We start from the raw sequence: 14,767 nt of genomic DNA, 5'->3' as shown, positions 1-14,767 counted from the left end.
CTTGTGCATTGAATAAATATTCAGTACTCCCAGGGCCCAGATGGTTTCACAATCCACAACGACAATTTACAATCAACAGCTGGAGTTACAAACCAGAGTCAAAACAGCAGAGCCAGACCAAGATTTATGCTGAAATCCATGCTAGCCCCAGTGGCTCTTCCAAGAGTTTGAGCATTATGTGAGTCTGACAGTTTCCTGATGTCTGCAGCTTGGCACAGTCACAAATACTCTGTTTTCTTTCAGATCTGTAAAGTATCACCTTAAAGATCCTTTTAATTACTTTGTTTGAAAGATTTATTACACATAATAAAAAAAAAAAAAACAAACTAAAAGAGTAAATGCAGGCTGTAGTTGTATTTGTTTTACATGATAGCTCCTACATAGTGACATTTGGCCAGCGGGTCCTGGTGTGGTCATCAGACTTAACGTGCAAAAGGTTTTATAACATAAAAAGAATATTATTTTATTTGTTGTACTAAGTAGATAGTTGTTTAAACCTATGCTTGGTGAACGAAGGGACATGTTGTTCTGCAATGTCATGCTCAATCCTACCTAACAGAGTGCTCTTGTCAACTCAGCTTCTACATTTGCAATAGGTACAACCCAGAGGAGGCACTAGGAACGTGCAGTTGTGGCAGGGAGCAGAGGAGTGTCAGGACTGTCCTCTTCAGGCTAGTCATGATGTATTGCTGCACCCTCAGTTGCTCTTTCCTACTGTTCTGGCCATACCATGTAGGCAGATGGTGTCTCCCTGGTTTCTAGGGAGTGGATTGGGTGTTGCACCAGGATATTTACCTTAATGAGCCCATATTCTAGCTCTGATTGCTGATCACTAGTGACACTATTTGCTTAGGCTACATGAGTAGTGTTAGAGAGGGAAATTCATTGCTTCTGGATTGGAAAGGAGAAGGAAGGTCTGCTCTGTCCTCGCTCAGAAGAACATCCCTTCCAGAAGACCAAGCTTTCAGGAGAACAGACAGGAAACCAAGCTGCTGTGTAAGTTGTTAGTGAAGTGGAGCTTGTGCATGTGAAGCCTGATGCACGTGTCCTTTGATGAGGGAGAAATTGTCCTTCCTCAGTTAATTGAGAGAAACTCTGATCTCCCTATAAAAATGCCATGGTGGATTAGAAACTACAACAATTCATTTTCCCTGCTGCCCTGCAAAAAAAGTCAGGCATCATAGACTTTGGCAAAAGCAGTCCTAAAACCTTCCAGATTTCATGGCATTTCTTGACCCTACTGACCTAAAAATGAAGAGTATTAGGCAAGTTCCAGGAAAGAAACAAACTGTTTTCTACATGCCTGCTAGATTGTTACAGAAAAAGAAGCAGCAAATACCTTCTCTCATTTCTTTGGAAACTCTAAAGCTTTTTGCACTACTTTTTCTACTGGGTAGCTTGGTTTTATTCTTGCACACATTTTCTAATTCAGCCAACTAAAGGTCAAATGCCATCTCATAGTTAGTCAACCCCAGGCTCTCTCCTGGATGATGAGGCTTAGTCTGCGAAAACCCTGGCTTCTGTGCTTGAAGACCAGGAGTTTCCTATACAATTGCACTGACCACTGTAAACACTTAAACACTTTTCCATCTTCACTCATCAGCAGGGTCTTAGCCACCTTACCTAGCTAGCTTTAAAAATTTGTACCATTGGTACTCATAATATTGTAAAATTCAGGGTCCCATCTACTTTTGTTTGGTTTGTTGTTAATTTAAAAAAAAAAAAAAAAAAAAAAAGAGGGTAATTGTCATAGGTGATTCCCTTCTGAGGGGAACAGAGGGCCCAATATGCCGACCAGACCCATCCCACGGGGAAGTCTGCTGCCTCCCTGGGGCCCATGTTAGAGACATTACTAGGAAACTCCCTGGTCTGTTACAGCCCTCTGATTATTACTCACTATTGGTTATGCAGGTTGGCAGCAATGAAGTTGCAGAGAGAAGTCCAAAAGCCATCAAAAGGGACTTCAGGACACTGGGGCAATTGGTTGAAGGATCAGGAGCACAGGTAGTGTTCGCCTCGATTCCCTCAGTGGAAGGGAAGAACATTGAAAGGAACAGGAAAAGTCATGTGATTAACTGGCTGGTGCCTCCAGTGGAATTTGTGGTTTTTTTGATCATGGGGAGGTTTACACGGAACCAGGCCTGCTGGTGACAGAGGGAATGCAGCTGTCTCAAAGGGGTAAAAGGATTCTCTCCCATGAGTTTGTGGGGCTCATCAAGAGGGCTTTAAACTAGGTTTGAAGGGGGAAGGGGATAGAACTAGACTCACTAGAGATGAGCCTAGGGGTGGCATCCCAATGTTGGGGGTGAAACCCACAGCCCATCTCAAGTGCCTCTACACCAATGCATGCAGCATTGGAAACCGTTGTGCAGCAGGATAGCTATGACTTAGTTGCCATCACAGAAACATGGTGGGATGACTCTCATGACTGGAGTGCAATGGATGCCTATAAGCTCTTCAGAAGGCATAGGCAGGGAAGGAGAGGTGGTGGGATGGCTCCGTATGTTAGGGAGGGGATCAATTGTATAAAGCTCACAGACTGTGATGATAAGGCCTTTGATACCTTGAGCTCAGTTACGGTGAGGAAGGGACTGAGTGCCTGTGGGTTAAAATCAGAGGAGCCCACAAGAAGACAGATATTGTGATGGGAGTCTGCTACAGACCACCCAGCCAGGAAGAAGGAGCTGATGAACTCTTCAAACAGCTGGGGATAGTCTCTAGATCTCTGCCTCTTCTCCTCATGGGAGACTTCAGTCTTCCTCATATCTGCTGGAAGTACAATACAGCAGAAAGGAAGCAGTCTAGGAGGTTCCTGGAATGCGTGGAAGACAACTTCCTTACACAACTAGTGAGTGAGCTGACAAGGGAGGGTGCCCTCCTGGACCTGCTGTTTGTGAACAGAGAAGGCCTTGTGGGGGATGTGATGGTTGGAGGATGCCTGGGACAAAGCGATCATGAGATGATAAGGTTTTCAGTTCTAGGTGAGATGAAGAGGGAGATTAGCAGAACAGTCACATTAAACTTCCAGAGGGCAGACTTTGGACTGTTCAGAAGGCTGATTGGCGAAGTCCCGTGGGAGACAGTCCTTAAGGGCAAGGGAGCCCACGAGTGCTGGACGCTCCTCAAAACCAAAATCCTAGCAGCTCAGGAGCAAGCCATCCCCATGTTCTGGAAAAGGAGCCAGCGGAGGAAAAAAACAGCTTGGTTGAGTAGGGAGATCTTGAGAGGCATCAAAAAGAAGAGGAGTGTCTATGAGCTTTGGAAGAAGGGACAGACATCTTGGGTGGACTACAGGGAGGAAGTGAGATCGTGCAGGGAAAAAATCAGGAGGACTAAGGCCCAACTAGAAATCAAACTGGCTAAGTCTGTGAAAGATAATAAAAAATCTTTCTACAAATACATTAACAAGAAAAGGAGGACTGGGGAGAATATTCAGTCCCTATTGGATGCAGAAGGAACAACAGTGACAAGGGATGAGGACAAGGCTGAGGTACTTAATGCCTTCTTTGCCTCAGTCTTTAATAGTAAGGGAAGTTGTTCACCCTGTGTACAAACCCAGGAGTTAGAGGAGCAGAATGAGGCTCCCATGATCCAAGAGGAGGTGGTTAGAGACTTGCTTGCCCAGATAGACTCCCACAAGTCTATGCGGCCGGATGGGATCCACCCAAGAGTATTAAAGGAGCTGGCGGATGTCCTTTCCAAACCCCTATCCATCATCTTCCAGAGGTCCTGGCTGACTGGGGAAGTTCCACTAGACTGGAGGCTGGCTGATGTTGTGCCCATATACAAGAAGGGTTGCAGAGAGGATCCGGGGAACTACAGGCCTGTCAGTCTCACCTCAGTGCCAGGGAAAGTCACGGAACAGGTAATCTTGAGTGCTATCATGAAGCACATGCAAGAGAACCGGGTGATCAGGCCCAGTCAACATGGGTTCATGTAGGGCAGGTCTTGCCAAACTAACCTGATTGCCTTCTGTGACAAGGTGACTTGACTACTGGATGAGGGAAAGGCTGTGGATGTAGTCTTCTTGGACTTCAGTAAAGCCTTTGACACAGTTTCTCACAGCATTTTGCTTCAGAAACTGTCAGCCTCTGGCCTGGACAGGCGCACACTCTCCTGGGTTGAAAACTGGTTGGATGGCCGGGCCCAGAGAGTGGTGGTAGATGGAGTTAATTCCAGCTGGAGGCCAATTACAAGTGGGGTTCCCCAAGGCTCGTTACCAGGTCTGGCCCTGTTCAATGTCTTTATCAATGACCTGGATGAAGGCATTGAGTGCACCCTTAGCAAGTTTGCATATGACACTAAGCTGGGTGGAAATGTGGATCTGATGGAGGGTAGGGAGGCTCTGCAAAGGGATCTGAACAGGCTGGACCGCTGGGTTGAGACCAGTGGCATGAGGTTTAACAAGGCCAAATGCCGGGTCCTGCACTTGGGGCACAACAACCCTATGCAGTGCTACAGACTGGGGGAAGAGTGGCTAGAAAGGTGCCTGGAGCATAAGGACCTGGGGGTGTTGGTTGACAGCCAACTGAACATGAGCCAGCAGTGTGCCCAGGTGGCCAAGAAGGCCAATGGCATCTTGGCTTGTATCAGAAACGGCGTGACCAGCAGGTCCAGGGAGGTTGTTCTCCCTCTGTGCTCGGCACTGGTGAGACCACACCTTGAGTACTGTATACTCTTCTGGGCCCCTCACCACAAGAAGGATGTTGAAGGCTCTGGAGCATGTCCAGAGAAGAGCAATGAAGCTGGTGAGGGCGCTGGAGAACAAGTCTTCTGAGGAGCAGCTGAGAGAGCTGGGGTTGTTTAGCCTGGAGAAGAGGAGGCTGAGGGGAGACCTTATTGCTCTCTACAACTACCTGAAAGCAGGTTGTGGAGAGGAGGGAGCTGGCCTCTTCTCCCAAGTGACAGAGGACAGGACAAGGGAGAATGGCCTCAAGCTCTGCCAGGGGAGGTTCAGGCTGGACATCAGGAAAACTTTTTCACGGAAAGGGTCATTGGGCACTGGCAGAGGCATCCCTGGAGATGTTTAAGGGACGGGTGGATGAGGTGCTGAGGGGCATGGTTTAGGGATTGTTAGGAATGATTTGACTCGATGACCCAGTGCGTCCCTTCCAACCTAGTGATTCTATGATTCTATGTTTCTATGATTCTATGGATGCAGAAACTACAAAAATCATGACCGACATTAACCTGCAAAGTATGACATTCACAGAACAATAGAGAATAATATTTTACCTGTATTATAGACAGCGGTGCTGATGTAATTTTTTCTTTAACAGAATGGCCAGCAGATTGGCCATTGACTGAGCCACTTACTGCTCTGACAGGGGCGGGGGGAGTGACTAGTCCACGACAAAGTTTACACTCCGTAATCATATATGGACCTGAAGGTCATGTGGCAACTGTTAAACCATACATTCTGTCACTTCCCACCGTCTCATGGGGTAGAGACTGCGCAGCACAATGGAGGCTGACTTTGAGCACCCATTTTTAATGGGGGCCGCTGCGGTGCAGACCACCCTTCCTCTTACCTGGACTACAGATGAGCCAATTTGGGTGGAACAGTGGCCCCTCAGCAATGAGAAACTCACCACCTTAAGGATTTAGTGCAAGAGCAATTACAAGACGGACACATTGTACCAACTACCAGCCCGTGGAACATGCCTGTGTTTGTAATACTGAAGAAAAGAAGAAAATAGTGTTTCTTACAGGACTTGCGAAAAATAAATCCGTTTATTGAGCCTATGGGAGCACTGCAACCAGGAATGCCCTCACTGACAATGTTACCTCAAAACTGGGACTTAACTATTCTTGATTTGAAAGAGTGTTTTTTTACCATTCCACTACATCCAAAGAATGTCATCCGTTTTGCTTTTTCTATTCCTTCTATTAATAGGGCAAAACCAAGCCAACGGTATCACTGAACTGTATTGCTGCAAGGCTTGTGTAACAGTCCAACAATTTGTCAGTGGTTTGTAGCAAAAGCTTTATCAATAGTTCGTGAGTTATATCCCCAAGCCCTGATTTATCATTATATGGATGATATTTTAGTTGCAGCCTCAATACCAGAACGTTGTTTACAGCTGCTAAAGCTGTAGCAGCTGTAACAGTAGCTGTTACCCGAGTAGGTCTTTGTGTTGCACCAGAAAAAATAAAAAAAATTCCTCCATGGAAATAGTTGTGATGGAAAATTCAAGAACAAACTATTCAACCCCAGCAAGTTAAACTTTTATAATCTGTAAAGGCATTGAATGATGTGCAAAAATTGTTAGGAGCCATAAATTGGGTACGCCTCTTGTTAGGCATCACTACAGAAGAATTACATCCTTTGTTTATGTTGTTAAAAGGAGATTCAGATTTAACCTCTCCCAGGCAATTAGACAAAGATTCTTTGGTTGCATTGAACCACGTCGCTAAAAAGCTCGGTCAGACACAAATATTTCGCAAAATGTTTAGAAACCCCAATTGAATTATATATTATTTCAGTCAAATTCCAACCATTTGGGGTTTTAGCCCAATGGGTAGAAGGTGTGTCTGACAAATTTAGATCTTTAGAATGGATATTTTTACCACATCAGTTTTCTAAAACAATAACAACTCAGCATGAAATGTTAGCTATGTTAATTCAAAGGGGTCGCAATCATTTATTAGAATTGGATGGGATGGATCCCTTTACCATCTGTGTTCCAATGACTCAACAACAAGTAGACTGGCTTTTGCAACATTCCTTATCTATACAAATTGCATTAGCAGACTTTAAAGGACAAATCAGCATTCATTATCTTCCGAGTCCCCTTTTGAGTCTGTTTGAGTGTATGAGCCTAATTCCTACCACGAAATTAAGTCATATTCCTCTTAAGGCGGCATTGACACTTTTTACAGATGGATCAGGGAAACCTGGGAAGTAAGTGATTGTTTGGAGGGTCAAACAAAGCATGTGGAAATCGGAAATTTGTAGTGTCAGGATCAACTCAAACTGTGGATATTTGGCTGAAGGCAATTGCCGAGCTGATGCTCTGGCAGCCTCTGTAATCATTCCAGATACATTACAACAAGCAAGTATGTCACATGATTTTTATCACCAAGGTAGTGCAGCCCTTAGGAAAATGTTTCAGATAACTCATGAGCAAGCTTGACAAATTGTACAGATGTGCCCTGATTGTCAACTAATCCCAAACACTACTTTTGACGGTGTAAATCCTCATGGATTAGGTCCACTTGAAATATGGCAAACTGATGTAACACACATCCCTGAATTTGGACGTCTAAAATACGCATATGTGTTGATTGACACCATTTCTACCTGCATTGTTGCTTCCGCACATACAGGAGAATGAGCAAAAGATGTAAAAAACCATTTATTATATGCAATTGCTATTTTGGGGGTGCCAAAAACAGTAAAACCAGACAATGGCCTGGGATATGTTTCTAATACAACAAAATATTTTTTTTTCAGCAATGGGGAATCACTCATGTTACTGCCATGCCTCACCGACAGGGCAAGCCATAGTCAAACAAGCTCATGGTACATTAAAAAATATGTTGCAAAAACAAAAAAGGGGGAGCATGGGATACACCCCTCAAGAGAGACTATTAAAAGCTGTGTATGTTCTAAATTTTTTAAATTGTTGCCAAGACAATATTCCCCCGATAGTGTGGGGTCCACAGCAGGCTGAGGACCCCTGATTAATGCACCCGGAAGGAGATCATGGGACAAGAAGTGGGCAGACAATATAGGACCATGCATGAAAGTAGCACTATCCATTCACAGATTGTTTGTGTATAAGCTAATCCAATCATGCGGAGACGCGTGTGTTAATCAAGGGTATAAGAAGCGCGCGTAAGATCAAGCACCGGCCGGCCAGCCCTGTAACTTCAATAAAGAAACTTGCTTCCACACCACCGTGTCGTGTCTCAACAGCGACATCTGGTGACCCCGACGTGATATAGCCAGCGATTTTATGAGAGTTTTAATTTTGGGGTTCCCCGAGGTGGCACAGCCACTATAAAAGAGTTTTCGGCAAAAATAGCCAAGAGGAGCAGCGAGAGAAGCTGCTAAAAGAGTTTTCGGCAAAAATAGCCAAGAGAAGCGGCGAGAGAAGCTGCTAAAAGAGTTTTCGGCAAGAATAGCCAAGAGGAGCGGCGAGAGAAGCTGCTAAAAGAGTTTTCGGCAAAAATAGCCAAGAGAAGCGGCGAGAGAAGCTGCTAAAAGAGTTTTCGGCAAGAGTAGCCAAGAGGAGCGGCGAGAGAAGCTGCTTAATTCCGGATCCGGGACTTTTAAGAAGACACCGAGTGCAGGTGAGCTGCTGGGGAAAAAGATGGGAGCCTCACTAACAAAAGAGGAGGAAATGATTATAAGCATGTGGAAGCAAATACTAGAAAAGAAGGGGGTAAAAGCTAGAGGGATTCATGTTACAAAAGATGCTTTTATGGAGTAAGAGACAGGGTTATACGCCAGATATAATGACATCATTTACTGTTTTGAATTGGAAAGAAATAGGGGACAGGCTGTTTGATAGTGCTTCACGTGGAGACAAAGAGTCAGTATCTTTGTTAACCACATGGTGCCTTTTGTTTGATACTTTGAAAGACTTTAAAAAACAGAGGGATCAGGCAGAGCAAGATCTTTCACCCCTTGCCTCCCGAAACGAGCCTCCATCTGCTGAGGATCTGTTAACGGAGCAAGAGGAATTTTCTATATTAACTGCCGACCCAGACTCTGCATCTCTATCTGAGTCTCAACATCTAAATTCAAGAAATCCGGTAACGCACCAAGAGAATAAACCATCTCGGTTAGTGCGAAAACGTTTTCTTGTTGATGAGTCAGACGATGAAACAGACTCGGTTTGTCCGATATATAAACAAAGCCAACAGCAGGTTAATCCCTTAACGCCGTCCGCCCCTCCACTGCCCCCTGAAGAGCGAGAGGCACCCGAACCGGACAATCCACTGCTACTCCCGCCTTTGCCAGATGAGCCGGATGATTGGGACAATCCCGCGGTGGTGGTGGTGGGGCACTGAGGCGGCTGCTTTAAAAAACAGAAAGACCAAGGCTAGCGCCGAGCCACCCTTTAGGGGTTCCTCCGGTAAACCTAAAACCCCTCAGGCGTGGGATCCACCCTCGGCACAGGTTACTGTGAGACCGTATGATCCATGTGTATTTTGGCAAAAGGTAAAACAATGGGCTATGCTAGAAGGACAGTGGACATTGTCTGAGGCAATAACTACACCCTTAAAGGAACGTGACCCGAGTCCTGTGACAGCTATGGCATTCCCGGTGGTCCGGGGGGATCCAGGACAGGGAATCCAGCTCCCCTGCAACAATGCAATTGCTTTGATTATTAACTATGGAAGAAATGACACCGTATGACTTTGCCCAAATTGCACAAATTATGTTTCAGCCTGTTCAGTGCACAGTTTTTCGAAATATTGTCGAAAAATTTACTTTTGCAGTTCCTTCGACTAATCATGCAAGATATCATTGGAAGGTTTTCAGCCAAAAAAAAAAAATAAAAGAGAAAAGGGTTTTGTAGCCCAGGCACTGAGTGTTGTACGGCAGAAATATCCTGAATGCTATTGCTATCATTATATGGATGACATCTCATTGGCTGCTGCAATGTCAGAACAATTAGGAGAATTGGAAAGGGACACTAAACAAATGTTGGAATGTTATGGCCTGGTCATTGCCCCCGAAAAGGTACAACGTGCTAAACCGTGGTTGTATTTGGGCATGAAAGTGCTGGCCAAAACAGTGGAACCTCAGGCAATTAAAATAGTAACTGAAATCAGGACTTTCAATGATGTTCAGAAAATAGTTGGAATTATAAATTGGCTGAGACCCTATTTGGGCCTTACATCATCACAAATACAACCCCTAGTTGATCTGTTAAAAGGGGACACAGATATTGCAGCACCCAGGGTTCTAAATAAGGAAGCCAGAAATGTTCTGACACTTGTAGAGCAAGCCATTCAGGAAAAGCATGTCTGGCGCATTGACCTGACTGTAATTGTGCAGGCATTGGTCTTTGTGGAAGACTCGATGCCCTATGCTGCGCTTGTGCAGTGGGATCAGGGGTGGGAAGACCCCCTCCATATACTGGAGTGGATCTTCTTACCATTTCGAACAAAAAAGGCTGCTCCAGGATTATATGAGCTGTTAGCTCAACTCATTATAAAAATTCGAACACGATGTGTGGAACTATTGGCACGAGATCCGGAATGTATTGTTATTCCTTTACAAGTTCAATATTTTGAATGGTGTCTTGCCAATAGTTCTGCACTTCAAGCAGCACTACTTAATTTTACAGGCCAGATATCATATCATTTTCCTTCCCATCCACTTTGTAAACTGGGAACTCAAATCTCTATCACACAGAAATTGTTAAGCCAAACAGCACCTGTTGACTGACCCACAGTTTTCACAGATGGGTCTGGGAAAACAGGGAAAGCTGCTGTTACATGGTTTGATGGACAAAATTGGCAACATTTAATTGAGCATCAACAAGGCTCCCCACAAGTGGTGGAATTACGAGCAGTCTTGGACAAGTGACAAACCACCTGTTGTTTGGAGTTATGAAGCTCCTGTGGGAAACTGTACAAAAACGCAGCCTACCCTATTAAAACTGACAATGGTCCCGCTTATGTTTCTGGGCGAGTGAAAGCATTTTTACAGTCTTGGGGTGTCAGTCATGTTACAGGTATTCCTCATTCCCCCACTAGTCAGGCACTTGTAGAACGTGCCCATGGTACACTTAAGTGCCTTTTACAAAAACAAAAGGCGGGAATGTCTGGGGAATCACCTGAAGCAAGGCTGAACAAGGTGATGTATGTATTAAATTTCTTAACTATCAATGAGGAACATCAGAATCCCCCAATGACTCGACATTTTGAATCCTTGAAGTCTACCACAGCTATCTCTGATGGAGTGAAGGTTCAAGTGAAGGACCTTCAAAGTGGTCAATGGTCAGGCCCATGCAAGCTATTAACTTGGGGTCGAGGGTATGCTTGTGTTTCCACAGATGAAGGACCTCGGTGGTACCCTGCTCGTTGTGTTCGCCCTGCTGTGGATAAGCCACGGAGGCCACGTGTGGAGAATCAAACAGCTGGAGATGAGCGTGATGGATAGCCCTTGCTAACATCAAAGAACTGCCATAACAACTGGAGTATGTCATATATCGGAACCACAGACTAGAGCTGTTAGGATCAGTAGAGACGGAGTATAAGTCACTGTTTGTATACTTTTCAGATGCACCTACAATATTACTCAGCGTGGTCAAATATTGATGCTGCTTTGCTTGCCTGTTTCAAGAGTGGGTATGTTTGTAGTTGTGCTGTCGATGTTGCCCTGCATTGTGTGTCTGCTGCGAAGGGCCCCGCAGCGGCCGACACAGGCAATCTTTAACGGGCAATTTTCTTCAGCACAAATACAAAAAGGGGGAATTGTGGGGTCCACAGCAGGCTGAGGACCCCTGATTAATGCACCCGGAAGGAGATCATGGGACAAGAAGTGGGCAGACAATATAGGACCATGCATGAAAGTAGCACTATCCATTCACAGATTGTTTGTGTATAAGCTAATCCAATCATGCGGAGACGCATGTGTTAATCAAGGGTATAAGAAGCGCGCGTAAGATCAAGCACCGGCCGGCCAGCCCTGTAACTTCAATAAAGAAACTTGCTTCCACACCACCGTGTCGTGTCTCAACAGCGACACGATAGAGTGACATTTTATCACGAAATCAAATGATAACATGAGTAAAGCTAAAGTAATGATACGTAACTTAGAAATAAGACAGTGGGAAGGTCCATGGTCGTTAATAACGTGGGGGCGAGGGTATGCTTGTGTCTCTACAGATTGTGGACCACAATGGATACCAGCAAGATGTGAATGACCTGCATTGCAATATTTGTGGGAATTTCGTGTTGTGCAACCAGAAAATGACTGTGTTAGTGTCCCATACAGCATCTACAGTACTCAAAGCAAAAGGTGAGCACTGGCTTTCTGGTTCCTAAAATACCAAGCTAGAATGGTGGAACACAATGATGTGGGAATTGTGGTTACTAACATCATCAACCCAGCTTTTTTGCTCAGTGGAAATACAGGAGAACCAGTGCACCAGGACTGCTTAGAGACCATCGAGGCCACATACTCGAGCTGTTCGGACCTGAAAGACAGTCCCATGGGAGACACGGAGAGCTGGTTCATGGGTGGAAGCAGCTATGTCTTAAGCGGTAAAAGACATGCCGGGGTGAAAACATCAAGAATGCAGAGGGATCCTGAGACTGCTGGAAGCAGTCCAGCTACGTGAGAAAGCAACAATCATGCACATCAAGGCACACCAGGAAGTGAATTCAGAACTGGGGAGAGGAAATGAGCTGGCGGACAGAGAGGCAAAGCTGGCAGCCAAAGGCGAGATAAAAATAGAAGGGGCTTGGATCCCTGATGGGCGAATCTCCATAGAAGGTAAACCAAAATATATCAAGGAAGATCAGATAACCAGAAACTTATCACAGACTTGGAAGGGTCATATAATAAAGAGGGGTGGGCCCTCACTCCACAAGGGAAACTAATCATTCCCTCGTATTTAACATGGTCTTTGATGAGGGAGGAACACAGGAAGAGACATGTGGGGGCAGAAGCTCTATATAAACACCTAATTAAAGGGATTGCAGCTAGAAATCTATACACCACTGTGAGACAAGTGACTCAGCAGTGTGACCTTTGCCTCCAGACTAATCCCAAAATTACCCCAAACCAGAAATAGACCAAATTGGAAGAGGCAACGGGCCTGGGCAACAATGGCAGATTGATTTTTCGTAACTCCCAAGGCAGGGGGGATGTCGATACTTATTGGTATTAACTGATACCTTTTCAGATTGGCCAGAGGCATTCCCTACTAGAACAGCCAAGGTTCGGGAGGTAACCCGAATATTAATACAGGAGATAATACCACACTTTGGGGTTCCAGCAACCATGTCTCCTGATAGGAGACCCCATTTTATCTGAAAAGTAGTACAACAGATCAGTCACTATTTGTGTATGAAATCATGATCTCCTACATGCTGGCATTGGACAAACAACTCCAAAGATTGAAAGACATGTGGTTGAGACGCGAAGTAAGGGGTTGGATGGACCTGTACATAACATACGACCTGGAGATTATGTATATGTAAAGTCTTTTGCAGAGAGGACTCTGGAACCGCAGAGGGAAGGACTGTTCCAGGTGCCCCTTACCTCCTTCACAGCAATCAAAATCAAGGAGCAGAGTGCATGGATCCATCGCACCCAAGAGAAAAAGGCACATAAATCTCCATGGAACGTCACGCAAGTCCAACCAGGAAAATTATTTTTCTAATGATTATAATTATAATCCAGGGAGGGAAAGTTACCTCTAGCCAAAAGAATACTGAGTGGCCTTGGTCTCAAGCTTTTATTGGGTATACTGGAGCCCTGGGAAATATTCTGATCAAAAGGGTTTAAATCTATCAACTGTGGTTATGCATGAAAATTAAGTATATGTGAGGCGAGAATGTAATGCAGACAGAAAACAGGGGATTCAGCAACTTCAGGGGACTGTAGGAGGAGAAATCAAAGTAGGATGCTGAATGGTTAATAGGTCTACCCATAAAAAGGCATCCCAAATTACTATTTTGACTACTCCTACAGATAAGAACACAAAGACCTGTATTTCCAATGAATTAGACTGTTGGCATAATTTTACATTAGGACAGACCGTTAAGATGGTTTGTCTCTGGGCCTATGATACTATTGAGCTCTCATTCAAATTTAAAATAAATGCCGTAACTAAGCCTGTTACAACCCAAAATTTATGAGATTGGTCTGTATATAATCAGGAATACAGGCCAACAGGAAATGCTGTTCAACCCAGAATGGTCTCTTAAACATGTTGAACTGCTAATGCAAACTGATATTTCTGAAATTCAACCAGCATGCTCTCATTTCCTAAAAACATCCTTTGAGGGCTGGACAATCTGGCTTTGAAAACAAGTGCCCTTCAGGGGCAGAACACAAAGGGAACTAACTGGAGTGTTAGAGACAGGATTGGGGGTCCTAAATGGAATTGACTCAGAAATACTAATGAATAAATTGGCCATCACAACTAGTGATTTAACAAAATTTAGATAACCTCTGCAGTCTTCTCTATTAGCTTTAGGAACTAATCAGTTATCAGAAGTGTTACCAAAGTGGGAAAAGGTGGAGGAACAGGACCATGAATTAATAGGAAATGCACTCGGTGTGATCCAAGCTAAAGGTTCAAGATAACGTCCCTTTGGCTCTCGGTTGCATACAGGCGCAATTATGGATGCAGTCAGTGGCCGCCTTAATTATAAGAGAAGGTGGTGAAGGTACTTCCGCATCGAAATCCGGAAAGTGGTTTGAGACAGTGCCACTGACTTAGAGAGGGAGCTTCAATCCTTGTGGACTCTGGTAAATTTTACCTATGAACCTATCACTAATACAGCCACAGCCTTTGTGTTGACCACACGTAACACTTCATTATACGTAATCCACCCCATCATTGCATTAGGATTAAACCATGATAAAACTGTGCTCTATCCTTCCAAACATAGAACATGAGCACAAATGGTGAACGGGAGATGGCAAACTGTAAATTTAGAGTCTTGCATTACATGAGAACAACAAGGATTCATTTGCGAAAGTAATACAATCGATGCTCAAGACATTTGCCTTGACGCTGAGCAAAGCATCTGCCACTTTGAGATCCATCCAGACGCTAATCAGAGG

Source organism: Cuculus canorus, chromosome W (assembly GCF_017976375.1).
Source record: "Cuculus canorus isolate bCucCan1 chromosome W, bCucCan1.pri, whole genome shotgun sequence".
In the NCBI taxonomy this organism is placed as follows: domain Eukaryota; kingdom Metazoa; phylum Chordata; class Aves; order Cuculiformes; family Cuculidae; genus Cuculus; species Cuculus canorus.
This window is presented reverse-complemented; position numbering follows the sequence as displayed.